Source organism: Centruroides vittatus, unplaced genomic scaffold, assembly GCF_030686945.1.
Source record: "Centruroides vittatus isolate TY-2023 unplaced genomic scaffold, ASM3068694v2 contig_799, whole genome shotgun sequence".
NCBI classification, from domain to species: domain Eukaryota; kingdom Metazoa; phylum Arthropoda; class Arachnida; order Scorpiones; family Buthidae; genus Centruroides; species Centruroides vittatus.
Genome location: NW_027122516.1, coordinates 2,219,126 through 2,236,340, shown reverse-complemented (window position 1 = coordinate 2,236,340; position 17,215 = coordinate 2,219,126). Strand labels below are relative to the sequence as shown.

Here is a 17,215-nt window from a genome sequence, read left to right as displayed (position 1 = left end):
TTGTGTTGATACAAAAGTTTTTCTAGAAATTTCTAGACCTCTAGAATATTCGAAATTATTTTTCGACAGATGGTATCTAGAAGTTTTTAGTGCAACATGTAAATGTAGGATGTTGAAGTGAACAATCATAAGTGAAAAGGTATTGTGTGTAGCAAAACCAGAAATGCACCGGCGCAAGTTATGCTGTGTACCGGTGGAATGTCCGCGGACCAGTCCATTGAAAGGTGCTTCCATAAAATATCACTGTAATTTGGAACAAGTTGTGCACTCAGCTGCAATGCTTGGCTAATGCTATGCACACTAAACGACGACAGACGACCTTTATGCGCTTTCTTCGTGACAAAAAACACCACAACGGTCGCCCTTGACCCTGTAGAGGTTGTTCTGTAGTGGGAGGTTTTCCCTACCCCCGTATAACCCAGACATTATACCATCTGACTGCCATTTTTTCTGCTTACTGCAACACCCCATGGATGAAAAGTAATTCGCTGACGGTCATGACATGCAACGATTTTCATACTAATAATCAGATTTTAAGAGCACAAAGGAGAATCAAACAATCATCTACTTTATAGTACTAACTGTTTCTCTATCTTCATGTGGAAAGTTCCAACTTTTACAAGACTAATGCCATTTTGTTCGATTGGAACAGTTGACTTCTAGTTTCGAGATACCTCTGAGTTTCATCAATGTCGAAAAGTACGAATGTAAACTACTTGCAACCTGTGAAAACAGAATTAAAATAAAAACTCTATCAAAGTGTAAGAATATTTTCACAGAATAAAAGTAACAACCCACATTAATTCTTAAAAGCATTCAAAATATGCAATAAGTGTTGCTGATAAATAATTACCACAAGATCAACACGTAGTTTAGAATCAGGTTTTACAGTAATATAGACTTTCCACGTTCAGTAATATGTATAAATCAGTATTAAAATATACAAACTTTGAAAGGGATTCTCTTGGTGACAAGGTAAATTCCTCCAATCTTCAGGCACAAAGAAACTTTTCCAAATCTTTTCATAAAATTTAAAATCTGCAGGAAAAAATAACACAGATCTTTATTTATGTACTTCAATCTTCTGTAATCAAAAATATAAAATACTTACTTTCAATTTTTCTTTCAGACCTAAACTGGAAATAGCAAATTGTCGGATATCCTGAAAGGCATTTTGCATCTGTAAAATAAAACAATTTAATGCCGACAATCCCGTACGTCAATCATTTATAAACAATAAATATTTACATTGAATGCAAAACTGCACAATAAGCAAGAAGTAATGATGCAAATGAAGACGAATAAGACGAGTGCTGCCAGCAATGCAAAACGAAATGTATCGTTTACGCGAAGGAATAAGAATGCATAGTAAATACAACTCGTTGCAAAAGTGATGGCAAAATAAATACTCAAACCGAGGTAACTGAGTCTGGTATTAAATTGATCGACGATTATGTAGAGTTCTTCGTGACGAATCTGAAAACTTTGCAACTTCAAATATACATTTCGATCATTTCTTTTTACTACAGAAAATTCATGCGAGAGTTGTTTGAATTCCATTTCAACCAGAATTAATAATAAAGCCAGCGTAATTAAGCCGTAACCAATTAAACTATAATTAAAAGCAGAAATTAAGCCAAGTTCTACCGTACAAAACAACGCCTCTCCTTGAAATCGTTCTTCATTTTTCACCTCCTGATAGTAAAGTGTTAAATTTATGATCTGAAAACAAACCAATGCGAAAATGTTACCGAAAGAAACGAAAAGGCAAATGTTATTGATTATAGCATTTGCTACATCTATTTTCTTCACAATGTTTTCGTTTCTTAACACTGTTACGAGACTGACTTTTCTACGTTTTAAGAAACTGAAAATGAAAGCGCACAAAGCCTCTAAGCACAGTACTATCAGTTTTATCAACAAACGGTTATGTTTAACTATATTGTACCATCCTATGCAAATTGCGTTGTTATTCCATCGCGGTATAATCTGCCATAAGAGAATGCCAATATGATTCCAATAAATAAATTCAATAAATTGAATGTAATAAAGTTTGAATTTCGTATTATATAAATTGAAAAAATTACTATTTTGGCATTTACAAGTTAAAAATGGTTCCAAACCGTAAATTAGAGCAGTTTTCCAAAGAGGTCTCAACAGGCAACTCATGCATATTTCATTCATCACGAATATGTGAACTACCTAGAACATAGAGCACGAACATAAATAACACTGCATCGTTTTCTTCCATATATCAAGCAATTCCATTAATGAATTAATATTTGTCTCGCAACTTAATTATCATTAGACTCGTAGATCTAATGCTTTTATTATCGTATTTATGTATGATATTTTGTTTTGGCTTTTAATGGATCATTTATTCCTACATCAATGTATGAACAAACAACACTAATCGAATTTATCAGTAATTATTTGAAAATTCTGAGCATGGAAAGTTGAAGAAAATGTTTATAAAACTTCTATATCTTATAAAAAAAATAAATTTTAATAAATGTACTTTTGAATATATTCTGTCAGTTGATGTACGTAAGTAAATTAGAAGTAATTGTCGAACAAAAAAAGGAAAAAAAACTTATTAATAAACACATCGCAAAGGTAAGATTTCTTCTGAAAATTATTGGGGTATATCTCTCACATTAATACGGTAGTAATTTTAAGGGGAGAACTTTTTTAAAAATTAAACATATGATTAATAATTGCAGTCTGTTATTATGACGATGTCACAATAAGTGATTGCTCATTAAGCGTCATGATCTATTAGAGAGACTTTCGTGAAAGTAATAATTAAACAAGGTCGAAAGTACTTTCGTGTTATATAAAGCTAACTTATTAATACTTAGCTTAATGGTGCTTTCTAATAACGTAAAGTAAATATTGTAAGTTATATAAGCCAGAAAAAGTTAATCTTGGATAATAAGTGCATAATGCCATTAAGGTGTATAGTCAATCAACTGCTCTCGTTTTATTACCATTTTCCCGTGTAGATTAATTAATAATAAATAGCTAAAAAGCTGACACGTGTCATGCTCCACTTTCCTGGTGATCAAAAAGGAAGTTAATGGAACCAGGAATACTGAAGTCAGATAATTTTCAATTTTACCAGGTCCCGAGTCCAAAAATGTAAAATTCTGAGGGGGGGTAATTTTTTGAACGATTGCCATACTTTTCCTCTGTTATATATCAGTGTAACAGCCGGGAATGTAAAGAGCAATAAACACAAGAAATTAATTGAAAAGAATTGACTATCGATTTCTTATAATATGAAATAATCATTTTATAAAAAAAGTAATAAAAATATAAATATGAATGAATTTTAACAATATTGAATCGGATATACCTGTCCCAAAATGACAGAGCCACTTCAACATTTAAATAATAAGTGATTTTAGTTTTTATTAGTAAGCAAACAGGGTGGACTTAATGCTTAAGGCATTGGGTATCAATAAACTTGGAATGACACTGCGCTCTGTGTCTAATTTCGTGCTCATTTGGTTTTTGTTTGACAACATAACGTCTTCAATCCAGTCTTCTTTGTCATGCACCTTAACGCTATTACACTTCATAGCAATCGAATCAATGTAGAATAGCCATGTTCTGTGACTTCGATAGTTACTTCATTTACTTGTGTTCTACCATGTTCACTTCGGCAACAAACTTCAAAGTGCCCTTTTCATTTACACTTGATATAGATGTCTCGTACTTGACGAGTGCGGTCTTGTAATTTCTGCATGTTAGTATAGTCTTTGTTAACTCAGGGTCAGGTACTGCTAACAACTTTTCACAAACGTTATCGTCGTATATACCAAAAACAATTTTATCGCGAAGCGTGTGGCTTTCGATTAGACTATATTCTAGGCATTTCTTTATTAACATTGTGCTTACGTATGAAATTCGTCGAACGTTTCATGTTCTCTCTGGTGCAACTTATGAAACACGATCATGGCGACTAAAATTCGTTCTGTTTGGGGGAAAAACATAGCATTTATGATGTACAGATCTCTTTTCTCATCGTCATTGAGTTCAAACGAGTTACATACGACTGCAGCTTCCGGGGGCGTAGCCATCCTGGCTCATTTAGTCAAACGAAAAATTATAGGTCAATAGGTTATAATAGTATTGTGCGGCAAGATAGCGTGTTTGAATAGTAGGGAACTGGCGGTTTAAGGTCTGGATGGTCTGTGGTGAGACTCGAAGATTACAGAATGTTCGAGATTCCGATTTAGCAGGAAAGTTCTAGTTCCTTCTGTTCCCTATCTAAAGATTTTTTTAAACAGGCTTCACCTGTTAAAAAAAAAAAATTATTAAAATATGGTAGTGGTTTGTCGCTAAAGTGCCTCTATCCTACTTCTATTGAAAGGCAGAATGTGAAGTTGGCTATTCAAATATTTAACGATAATATAGTTTGAGACATATGGCACCAATGAACAGTATTGAAGAATGGGAATCAACTGCCATATTTATTTAAATAATATATCATTGGTGATGTGTGGTGAATGTGAAGACATTTCTCTAAGGCTGAGAAATCCATTACAAAAACCGGTAACTGCAAATTCAAAACATATAGGCCTACTTGAATTTGTTGTTTTTTCTTGTGGCTCAACAACTGGAATCTTTTAAATTAGATAGAGTTAAATGCCTAATAAGTAGGATTTAACAATTTGGAGGGCTTACAACACCAAGGCCGACAGAAAAAAGACCAGATCTTTTACAAAAAAAGTTAGTTTTTATTAATCACTTTCGAATTTAGGTAAGAATGCATTTCGGGTACAAGGACCCCTCATCAGCTTACAAACACATAGTACCAACATATAATTATAACACTAATAGTTAACCAATACAAAGGAATATTTGATATATACAGTGCACTGTATTTACAATTTTCAATACAACCCATATAACTAAAGAACTAAAACTGTCGCGCATAAAATTTTTAAATTTAATAATAATGTGATATATCACATTATTTGAGACCAGTAAACGTCTTATTTTCTCCCACATTTTTCAAAATCTGGTAGACGGTTCCACTATTAATAATAAAATATTGTTAAGTATATTAAAAACCAAAAGGAAGGGAAACTAACAATGAACTTACTATTATTAAAATAATTGGTTTCCAGACCTTAAACAAAACAAATCACCAAATCCATAAGACTGTGTGAAGCAACTGCCTTGTTACAATTCATTTAACAATGTGATGTGTCTTTACTTCCACATCTGTTCAGCATCTGTTACAAGGTTACAGTGGCGTACCGTGACATTTGATGATCGGGAAGCTGTGTTTCTGTAAGAAGCCGACTTCCAGGGGCAATCAGTTAATTGCGCGTCAGTGATGGTCTAGGGTCTATTCGTACGTGCGTGGTGGCGGAAGGACGTACCTGACAAAAACCGACAAAAAAGAAACATTAAAATAATTTGCTTTAGGACAATCAGCCGTTCGAACATCCTGGGCGTCGATGTGGTTCTTTGATGGTCGATCGAAGGTGGCCCCGGGATAGCGGCGTTGACAAGTCTGTAAGGCACGGGGGGACTTCCTCTGTTGGCGTTGGAGACACGGTCTAAGTTCGAAGTGGCACGGGTTACGGGTTGGCACAATAGACGAAAAACTTTTTTTTTTTTTTTTTGCGCGTTGACACATGGCGTTTTGGTTATTCGGAACGTTAACCGAGTGCCAGGTGTCCTCGATTGACGGAGATTATATCAATCTCCGTTCTTTCTTTCATCCATTTTGATTGGTCGTTCTCCCTCAATCACGCTTCCCGAGTGGTTGGTCCCTGGTTACTAAACGTAACGAGACTCTTACCTGGAGCGCGAGAAAAGTCAAAATCGAAGACGAATTCGATCTTCCACCGATCATAGGACGACTTCCTTCCGCGATTTATGGTTTCTGCCTGGCAGTTTGATATAAATAATGAGTGTCCGACTAAAAATGACTTTTATCTATGTTTTTTTTTAAACTAATAAATTTTTCTCTAAATTAACCGTTTTTTTGCGTCTTTCGTGACGGGTCAGACCTGTTCGGTACATGACATTTCCATAAAAGTTTTAAACAAATACGGTAATGCAAATGACAAAAATAAACAATTTATGTGTTTTAGTTCTAAAATACAAATAATACATACAAATTGATATGATACAAACAATGATAGAAAAACTTGTTTTTTTAATTTTTTATAAACTAAAGCTTAGTTCACACTGAACGCGATTCGCTGACGAGAGCAAAAAACAGAGCCAATAACACGTCAGACATGACGTCGTTTCCGGCGAATTTTACCATTTAGCGAATCGCTTCGAAGTTCGGAACCGTCGAGCTTTTTCGCTAGCGGAAAAATTTCGCTACCAATCGTATTCCCGCTAGTTGTCACGTGGTTCTTGTTTTCATGATGGCTATAGAAACTTCCTACGCAATAGAGTAAAAGTTGTAATTACGGATTTTTAATATTCCTCTTACCCAGCATCGTTTTCTTATTGACGTATCATTCATTCTCAATAAATAAACAAACGTGGTTAACGACGGAATATCGGAAGCGGCCATTTTGTTTTTCGAGATGATGTTTTCTCGTTTGCAAATGATTGGCTCCTTAAAATTCGCAATCGCTTTTCGCTTTTGGTTGTAGGGTCAATTTCGCTAAGCGAATAAAAATCGCTTTTCGCTTTCGCTATTCGCTCAGTGTGAACTAAGCTCGGCTCTGTTCGGCGATTTTTTCCGCAAAGTCGTTAATTACTTTATCATAAAAGTCGCTGGTCGTCGACTCCATCAACGTATTTAAAAGCTCTTTTTCTATCGAAAGCAACGCTAGCGACGACAATTTTTCCTGCGACCGAGTGTTTCTGGCCATTGTTTGAATTTGCTCCGTGGTCGAAAAACTGCGCTCGGCAGACCCACTGATAGATGGTACCGTAAATATTAACGATATTAAATCATATAATTCTTTTAGTACGTCTTTGTTCGGATAGGTATTAATTATAATATGTTTTACGTTTAAGAGTTATTTGTCAATATAGTCCGGACACGAATATAAATATTGCGATTCGCTACGTAATTTAGATAAATCAAAAAACTTTCCCATAAAATTTACTTAATTTATAGAATGAAAACACGCTTGGAAAAATTGTTTTTCATAATATTAAAATTATTAACATCTAAAAGTGATAAAAATTCTAAAGATTTTATGTCTGAAAATCTGTCAATATAATTACAGTATAATTAAAAGAAAATTATAATCAAATATAACTTCCCAAAAAAACGTACATAAAAATAATATTGAATACTCTTTACTTTTTAAATCTTAAACAATTCACCTAGTCAGATAGCTCCCTGCCAGTGGCTAAAGGATAGAATCGTTGGAAGCGTTACACGCGTGTAGCTTCCACCAGCTAAACCGGCTGAGGTTGGTGCTCTGTAAAGCGCATGCGCCAATGCCCTCTGGCTGCTTTACACCATTCAGTTATTCTCGCCGTGTAAGCTGTCTCGGAAGCGCTTCCATTCCGCCACTGACATTCGAATATACAATAGCAATCTTATCGTTTTTTTCACTTGTAGTATAGAAATTTGTAATAAGATACATAATGCAGTTATAATAAAACATTAATTTTAATTAATTCAAAGTACGTTAAAATATGAAAATTTATATTTTAGAAACTACAAGGGAAGATCATTGGAAGGTGGAAGCGGCGCTTCCACCGCTTCCAATGACGGCACGCCACTGGTATTCTTCAAGATAAAGCCAGGTTGATTATAGGAATAAGTTTGAGTGGTAATGCTATCAGCTACGAAGATTCAAACGTTTTTATTCAGCTTGAAACAGTTCATTTACAAAATTCGGAATTTACAATTTTCCGTACAGAAAAAGAACTTTACGTTTATTATTTTTAAAACATTTTTACATGATTTTTGGTTTATTACACAGAATTTGATCATTCTACGAGGGTAATCCCAAAAGTAAGGTCTCCTAATTTTTTAAATACAAGGAAACGTTTATACAAAAATAAAGTTCATATCATTTTAAAGCTTGAACATTTATCTATTTTTCTACATAATCCCCATTTCGGTCGATGCATTTTTGTATGCACTGTGGCAATTTTTGTATGCCCATATCATACCAGCTCGTTGCGATGTCGTGTTAAACCGATTGAAATTCATTGCCAATTGGCGAGTCGTGCATACATGTCAAAAACATCTGAAAGTGGTATACGGAGTTTGCACTGAAATTCACGACGAAGAAAGAAGCGGGAGATCGTAAATTTCCGACGACACAATCGTGAAGGCTGAGCAAACCATGCGTGAAGATCGGCGAATCATCTGGATAATCTCTGCATCTTGGTTATTGGGCTTTCCCTAAACACGATTCATAGAATTTTAACGGAAAAGTTGCAATATCGAAAAGTGTGCGCAAGATGGGACCCGCGGCGTGGCGGCGAGCAGGTATGACATGGGCATACAAAAACTGCTACAGCACCTAAAAAATGCATCGATCAAAATGGTGATTATGTAGAAAAATAGATAATTGTTCAAGCTTTAAACTGATATGAACTTTATTTTCGTATAAACGATTTTTGTATTTAAAAAATTAGGACACCTTGCGTTTGGGATTACCCTCGTAGTTTACTATGTTTTACTATGAATATGTGGTTCCTTATGATGAGAACTTAATACCCGAGCTCGTTTTGTGTATTTCCCACTATATAAATGCGTGTATTCTTTTAAAATTATAATTTCAGTACCTATGTAAACGATTGTTATTACTTTTAATTTTTCTTCTACACGTAAATTGCATACAGCAAATTCTCGGATGTCCTGAAAGGCATTCTGCATCTACAAAATCAAGTAATTTATTAATAAAAAATATTAAAATATTACGCTAATATATTACAAAAAAATAATTCTTACCGTGAAGGCAAAACAGCACAATAAACATGCACCAATAATGCATATGAAAGTAAACAAGATAAGCAATATTAGAAATGAAAAACGAACTATGTCGGCTGCATCCGTGTATAAGAACATGTAAAAGAGAAAACTCGTAGTCGAAGTGACAGCAAAATAAGCAATCATAACAAGATAACTGAAGTTCGTATTGAACTGATCGACGAACTTCCAGAGATTTTCGTGACGAATCATCACATCTTTCAATTTTGAATAGAATTGCCATCATTTCTTCTTACAAGAGCCAATTCTTTAGAGAGGTGCTTGAATTCCATTTCGATGAGAATTAACAGTATAACTGCCATTATTAAACTGTAACCAATTAAGCCACAAATAAAAGTGCAAAATAATTCAAGCTGGATGGTACAGAATAATGCTTCTCCTGCAAATTTTGCCGATTTCTCTACTTCTGGATATAAGATTATAATATTCTGAGCATTCTGGTTGATGATTGCGAAAATAATTACGAAAGAGACAAATAGACAAAACTCGTTCGTTGTGTAGTTTATTAATTCTATGTTTCGAAGAAGATATTCGTTTTTTAATTTTAATGCCAAAATCAGTTTGTTGTATTTGCAAAAACTGAAAATGAAAGAGCATGAACCTTGCAAGCATATAACTATACATTTAGCGAGCGTCGCATCTCCTTCAATTATATTGTACCATCCAAGACAGACTGCATTTTTATTCCAATTGGGAATAATTTGCCACAATAAGATAATAGAATAATTCCAAAGTATAAATTCAATAAATTGAATATAAGCATTTTTAAATTTGTTATTATGGATAATTAGAACGTTATTGTTTGTATGGTTACAAGTCTTGAAAGGTTCGAAACCGTAGATTAGAGCATTTGCACAGTATGGTCTTAGGAAGTAGCCCAGGCAAATTTCGTTGATTTTGAATGGGTTCATGATTATGATGTTGTTGATTAGTTGAAGAGAGTTAAAGTAATGGACAGTGCTTCTTCCTGAGTAGCATTAAACTTACTTTTAAAATGACTTTAATGGACGTTTATTACATGACATAGTATTGTAGTTGATTGGATGATAATTAATGGCATCACTCAATTAGATGAAGATTTCATTGGTTGGTTATTGAATAATAGTTTATAAACGAGCTTAATTTTTTAAAATCAATATTAATGTTTCCATTAATAGATTTTATTTTCAGGAATCATTAGTCAATATTTAACTTTTTCACGTTGATGGACGCAATGGATGTTAATGAACGCAAATTTTTAATATACATGAACATCCATTAGAATATGAATAGTAAAAATACAAAACATTTCAACACGTTAGCTGAGCCTTTTTTTTGGCAAGTGTATCTTATCTGAAATATTAAGAAAATGATATTTGAGGAGACCCGAACTTTCGCTATGACCCAAGACAGTCACAAATCCGATTGGAAATCTGATAACGTTTTCGTTATCAGATTTGCTATTGAAAGAGTGGAGCATAGAATTAGAAATTTTCACGACAGTGGTAGTACACATGCAATATCATTGCAATTATTCAAATTCTACATCATAGTGTAGAGTTTAGTGAAGAATGTTGATTATTTCCATACAAGATATCTCATAATCAGGAATTTGTTTCTTGTTATAATGGTAAGCGGAAAACATGACAGTTGATGAGCATGGTCCATATGATGAAGTTGATGTAAAGCGATGAGATTCATCTTTTGAAAAGCGCGAGAACACTCACAATTGCCGTACCTAATCTGCCGGAAATGTATGCAAAATTTGAAGAAAAATAGCATTTTGTTGAATTTTTTTGTTGTAATTTCAGGTATGATCACGAATATAAGACGGTTGTATATTACTAGGAAACAATAATCTCTAATTATGCTTGAATATGACGTTTGTATAAGCAAAACGATCATATACATCATGCACTGTAGCTTTCCATTTACAACTAGTAATATATGTTCTGCTTATTACTTTAATATCTTAATAATATCTATAGTAAATACGACACCGTAAAAATGAAAAATATCTAACAATGCACAGTAAAGCAGTAAAAACTAAATTTTCTGTCAATCTTTTCATTGCCAATTTTCGTTAGCAGAGTTTTTACGGTACTCAAATTTTCTAATGTTTTACTTTTTTTTTTAATATAAACATTTAATAATTTTATATTGCATGAATTATTATAAAAGGTAAAGGGTGTAAAAAATTTACTATTGTTTTCAAATTATAATCTAGCAGATATGCCCGATACTGCCCGGGCAAAAAGTAAAAACAACTCAATTAATTGAAAACCATATTAATTGTTCGGTTATTTTAGCCTATTATTACAGAAAGTATTAAATAAATTATAATAAAAAAACGAATGTAACAAAACAGAATAAAAATAACAAAATCACTTTAAATAAGAAAAAAATCGAACTTACTTAAATTCATTTAACGAAAATAAAAACAAATTCAAGGCAAACAGACCAAAGATTCGAGCTGGACACCATGGAAAACCCTCGAGCACATCTTTTGTGTTTACTACGAATATGTCACTTCGATGGTACGGAATGGCACAATTTCATTGTCGGGTAGACAGGAATTGATGTTCTTCAGTAGAAAATAGTGGTTGACTTCTGCCAAATGAATAGAAGAACAAACTAACAAACTTTCTTCTTTATATAAACACTCACAACAATAGTTAAGATTAACTAAGAAATCGATTCATTAGAAAAAAAATTCGTTCGGGAATAAACTTTATCAAAAAGTAACCTTTTGTTTCCTGCCCACAACACCACATTACATGTTTAAGAAAAGCAACAGCTTCACTGTTGTCACAAAATCTTATCCGTAGTCATTTTAGAAACATTCAGGTTTTCTTTGAAATCTTCGGTTTCTAAATAACAGTAACTATTTTTTCAATTTTACTGCAAGTTGGTTTCACGTATTTCCTGATAATTATTCTCACAGTTAATGACACGAATCAATGCTTGAAGTGAATAATTTCCATTTCCAGTATTTTCTGGGACAATCAGATGGATGGACAGTCCAATATTTAATTTGAGATTTCACTTTTTTCTAGGACTTCTTACATTAACTTTAAGACTTGCAGTACGTGAGAGTAAGATAAATACCTTCCTATTAAAGTCTGCTTGCATTATTCAATGACTTTGAGGACCCCGTGGGGTTAGTCACGGTCCCGATATCGTACTTGGCAATGCGATCGACAATCTCTCAAAGACAGGATTGCGAGAGGAATGAGAGATAGTGGGTGGAATGGGCACGAGGCAAGACTTCGTTTACATAGGAAACCGTTTAATTGTAATAAAGGATTGCAATAATTCCATAGATTTTTTCTTCTAGGAACTGATTTAGTTCCAGGAATCAGTCTTTAATATAATGGAGAATTTTTAAATCGATTTTAATTTACTACGAACCCTCTTTGTGTGATTTGATAATGTTGTTTTTTTTACTGTTTCATTGCTGCGGCGCAACACTAACAGCAATAGTTACATACTTATTGTTTGAAAAATTATGCAAGTATCGTGATTATGAGCTAACATTACACAGGAAGAATTCTTGCAAAGTATGAATGGACCACAATGATACTATTAGATACTATTACAAACATGAAAAAATAACAATGACATTAGTAAAGAACGGATTGATTTATTTGTTTCTTATATATTCGATTTTCTATCCCAAACAACAAGGAAATAATAATGCTTAAATTTTGGACGAGTTAATAAATACTAACTTCACAATATAGTAAAACGCTACAGGAATTGAAATTGCTGATTGAATTCAATGCGGATTTACAGTGAGTCGAAAAAAGCAAGTGATATTAAATTTATATTCTATTCATTGCGTCATTAAATGTGATACAATTTTGTGAATAATGTGAAATGTTACATAAAAATTCACAAAATGTTTAGAAGTATTGTTAGTGTGGGAATACCGGGAGGTAGACGGGAGTTGTTACCTCCTTTGATTCGGCTTACAGGTCGGTAAGACCTGCCCACTGTCAAGGATGGCAATTTCCGGTCTGGAGTTTAATTGTCTCGAGATGTCGGGCTTAATTGTTTGCTAGGTCGAGTGGAGGAGGAGAATGGGCTCGTCGATAACACAGAGGCGATATTCGAATAAATGACACCAGTTAAACAACAAACAAAATTTATTAACAAACAAAATGGAACAGTTACAAATGCTAACATCGATAGGGATATATGTATATATATATATATAGAGCCTACGTACTAACACGGGAGTTTTGCTAACCCGAGAGAGAGTTTACATAATATTGGTCGTCATACCTCTTTGAAGTGATCGTCAGTGGGTCCCTGGAGTGGGTGGCTGACAGCGTCAAGGACAGGCTTGTCGGCGGATGCGGGACGTCTTTAGGATGCGGAGGACTTCGGGCTCGGCGTAAGGCTGGAACAACGAACGACGAACGACCCCTCTGTCCTCTCACCCCCTCTTTTTATTTCATCTTGTCACGTTACTTTTCTCGCCAATTAGCGAGTTTTGTCCTTAGTTCCCCCCTGACTCAGATTCGAGTTCCGCGGGAAGAGGAAACGAACTTTGGGAAAGGAAAGGAAACCAGTCATCCTCCGGTGGAAAAATTTCGACTTTTTGTTTCCGATGTCGAAATTTGTATAGAGAACAAAGAAACTAATAAAATAATAGGCCATAGTAACAATTTAAAATTATTTTTTTGTTTTATCGATGAATTCGGATTCTCACATTAGGTTCCTGAGGTGTAAAAGGACAAATTGTGGCAGTTTTAATAAATTGTTTCTTCTAATATTTTTGTGAATTTTACAATAATACTTATCTTCCTAACAATATTATTATTATGATATATCATTTTTAAATAAATATTGAAAACACATCCTTGAGAATTTAATTCCATTTTGTGTTATTACAGTTGACATCCCATTTCGATATTCCTTTAAGTTTTATGAAAGCCGAAAAGAAAGAATGCAAAGTACTTGCAATCTGCAAGAAAACGTTTTATATTAATTATAATAATCGATATAACTATATGTTTAATAGAAAATAATTAATTTACATTTGACAAATGCGGATATGTATACGTTTCACGAAGAGTTGTAAAACACAAGATACAAGAATGTGAAGATACAAGAATGCGAATCGAAAACGTTGCAATAGCTCAATGGTACCCAATGGGTATGCTGTAACTCCATTCTTAGAGTAAAATTAAAGCAAAATATTGAAATTTATAAAAAATAAAATATGCTTCTATGTGTTATCAATTATATTTCCGGAGTTTGTACCGATAAACTATCATAAAAACAATATGACACGGAATTATTTCAAATACACACGAGGTTACTATTACTGATTTCTGTTCACTGTGCCATTTATCCTACTGGGCACGCTTAATATGCATGCGACATATGAGGCTATCAAAGATCAGCCTTACGTTTTTAGACGTATGCCAGCTATTGGTCGGAAAAGTATTAAAACACGATTTGCTTACGATTTGTTTTGTTTTGTTTATTCATATACGCGTCATTTGGGCTATCGGCCGTGTGGAGTAGCCGCCAGGAATGACCGTTCATGGAAAACTGGCCCCTAGATAGGTTAACGTGAAAAAAACTCGGTAAACTCTATGTGACCAGCCCATTGATGAGGCCAGAAACCACGACCCACTTCCAATTTTCAGTGATTTTATCCACTCGGCCAGTGGTTGGCGTTTAGACTCCCGAAAGAGAAAAAAAAGCCCGGAAAAGGGGTTGAAAACTGATCTAAATCTAAAATACAAAATTGTCATGAAAATCAATGTAAATTGACAGCAATCGGAAACTCGGTTGACACGAAGCATGCGACCAGCTTACAATCGGCCCATAGACTTTACATGGTAAACATTGACCTCGAATATATCAACCAATAGATTGGAAATTTCAAAATTTCGACTTCGTCAGAACATCGGCCTTGGCGAGTTGCAAAAAATCGTGTGGTAAATTCAAAATTCGATTACAGACAGAACATTTTCTGACTTATGTAAAGCTCCGCTCAATAATTATTCTTTAAAATAGATGTTTTTAACGATGAGAAGATTCGTAAGTTCTGCTAATTGTTTATTAAAGAACTTGTAAAACGAAGATAAAATAAAAATATGATAAAATAATCAAACAAGTCAGAAACTTAACAATAATTAACGACAATTTCAAATTAACAATTTGCAATTGTCTTTTAATTGCTAATTTGCAATATGTACTTTTACTAAGTGAACATCGAAACATTCAGTGATTGTTTTGTGTATCACGTTTCAATATATAAATTAAAATATTTTATTAACACCTATGCAACGTGTAGATAAACATTGAATCGGGCTAGCTACTGCTACGTAATAACTACCGTATTTTACGGACTATAAGACGCACTCTTTTCTTCGAAAAATTGCTTCCAAAATTCAGGCGCGTCTTAGGCCGCGACTCCACTAGCCGTAAAAGGGCCGTAAAACCCCTCACCGTAAAAGCTTTTAATCACGTGAACATGATATTTTACGCCTGAGCAGGTCGTAAAACCAACGTAAAAGCGAGTTGAACACTGCTCAACTCGCTTTTACGTTGGTTTTACGACCTGCTCGGGCGTAAAAGCTTTTACGGTGAGGGGTTTTACGGCCCTTTTACGGCTAGTGGAGTCGCGGCCTTATAGTCCGTAAAATACGGTAAATGCAATAGCATCGAAGTGCAGATAATCGGCACTAGCCTATTTGTTGGTATAGGTGCCATTCGTTGGCATCTAAACTAACGAATACCCTGTCAATCCCCATTTGCACGAAAGCAATTACTGCCTAGTCTGCTATGAAATATAAAAGCACAGTTTAAATTAAAAAGTCGTAATTATTACGTAGCAGAAGAGAGTTACAGCTTGAACCAACGTTCCTGTCTGTGCCCTGTATATTACCTAGCTATAATACTAACTTTTAAAGGGATTCTCTTCGTAACAATAAAAATTCCACCGATGCTGAGACACAGGGAAACTTTCCCGAATCTTTTCATAAAATTCAGAATCTGAAAATACGTTTCATAATAAATCATTACTGAAAATTATCATATTTATAAATGAATTTGACATCTACCTTTAACTTTTCTTGAAGACGTAAATTATATCCAGCAAAACGTCGAATGTCTTGAAAGGCATTCCGCATCTGTAAAATGAAATAATTTAATACTTACAAATATTACGTTAATATTGCTTCGAATATTAATTGTTACCGTAAATGCTAAAGAGCACAGTAAACAAGCAGCGATGATGCAAACGAAAGTGAATAAGATAAGCAATCCAAGCAACCCAAATTTAAATAGTTCATTAACATCAAAGTATAGAAGGGCATAGAATAGAAAGCTTGTTCCAGCAGTTACAGTAAAATATGTAATCATACTTGGGATACTAAATTTGGTATTGAACTGATCGACGAAATTCCAGATTTCTTCGTGACGAAACATCAAACGTTGCAATTTGATGTAAACGTCTCCATCGTTTTTTATTACAGAAAATTCTTGTAAAAGTTGTATGAACTCCATTTCAATGACAATTAATAATAACGCTGCCATAATTAAACCGTAGCCAATGAAGCCAACCATTAAAACGTTAGTTAATCCGAATTCAACGGTGCAGAACAATGCTTCTCCCTGAAACTTTTCTACCTTTTTCACCGCTGAATAGAAGAAAAGTATATTCATGATTTGGAAACAAATCGAAGTAAATGTAATACCTAAAGATACAATAAGACAAAGCTTATTCATTACAATATTTATTGTGTTTATGTTCTTCACTAGATATTCGCTTCTTAATTTTGTTGCAATACATATTTTCCGCTTTTTCGTAAATCCGAAGACAAAAGCATAAGAGAAATAAAAGCAGGAAATCATCAATTTTATCAGCATTCTATTATTTTTAACTACATCGTACCATCCTATACACACTGCATTACTATTCTCCAACGGTATAATTTGCCATAACATAATAATCAAATGAATATAAGAAATGATCTCGACTATTTGAATATATTTCGTTTTATAATTCCTATTACGAAAAATTACGGAATCAATATTATGGCAGTTGCAAGTTTCATAAGGATCAAAACCGTAGATGATTGCTGTTGTCCACCATGGCTTCAGGAGGCAACTCATGCAGATTTCTTCCATTACAAAGGAATTCATGGCTATACCCTGGCTGAATAGAAGAAGAATAACTGAAATATTACCTTTATAAGTTGTGTAACAGAGCATTGCGCAACGTCATCTTTCGTAAGTTGAATTTATATAATACAGCTCCATTGT

At 33.9% G+C, this 17,215-nt stretch overlaps 1 long non-coding RNA gene across 2 annotated transcripts; it reads right to left on the bottom strand.

The window, feature by feature from the left end:
- Nucleotides 1–590: 590 nt before the first annotated feature.
- On the bottom strand, nt 591–1,447 carry LOC136981851 (uncharacterized). 2 transcript variants are annotated; one of them, XR_010881783.1, is made up of 4 exons: nt 1,249–1,447; nt 1,112–1,180; nt 949–1,038; nt 591–723 (listed from the first exon to the last, which is right to left on the bottom strand). It is a non-coding gene; the product is annotated as an uncharacterized lncRNA (long non-coding RNA). The 2 variants fall into 2 exon arrangements; XR_010881782.1 differs by having other exon boundaries at nt 1,112–1,447.
- Nucleotides 1,448–17,215: the final 15,768 nt, after the last annotated feature.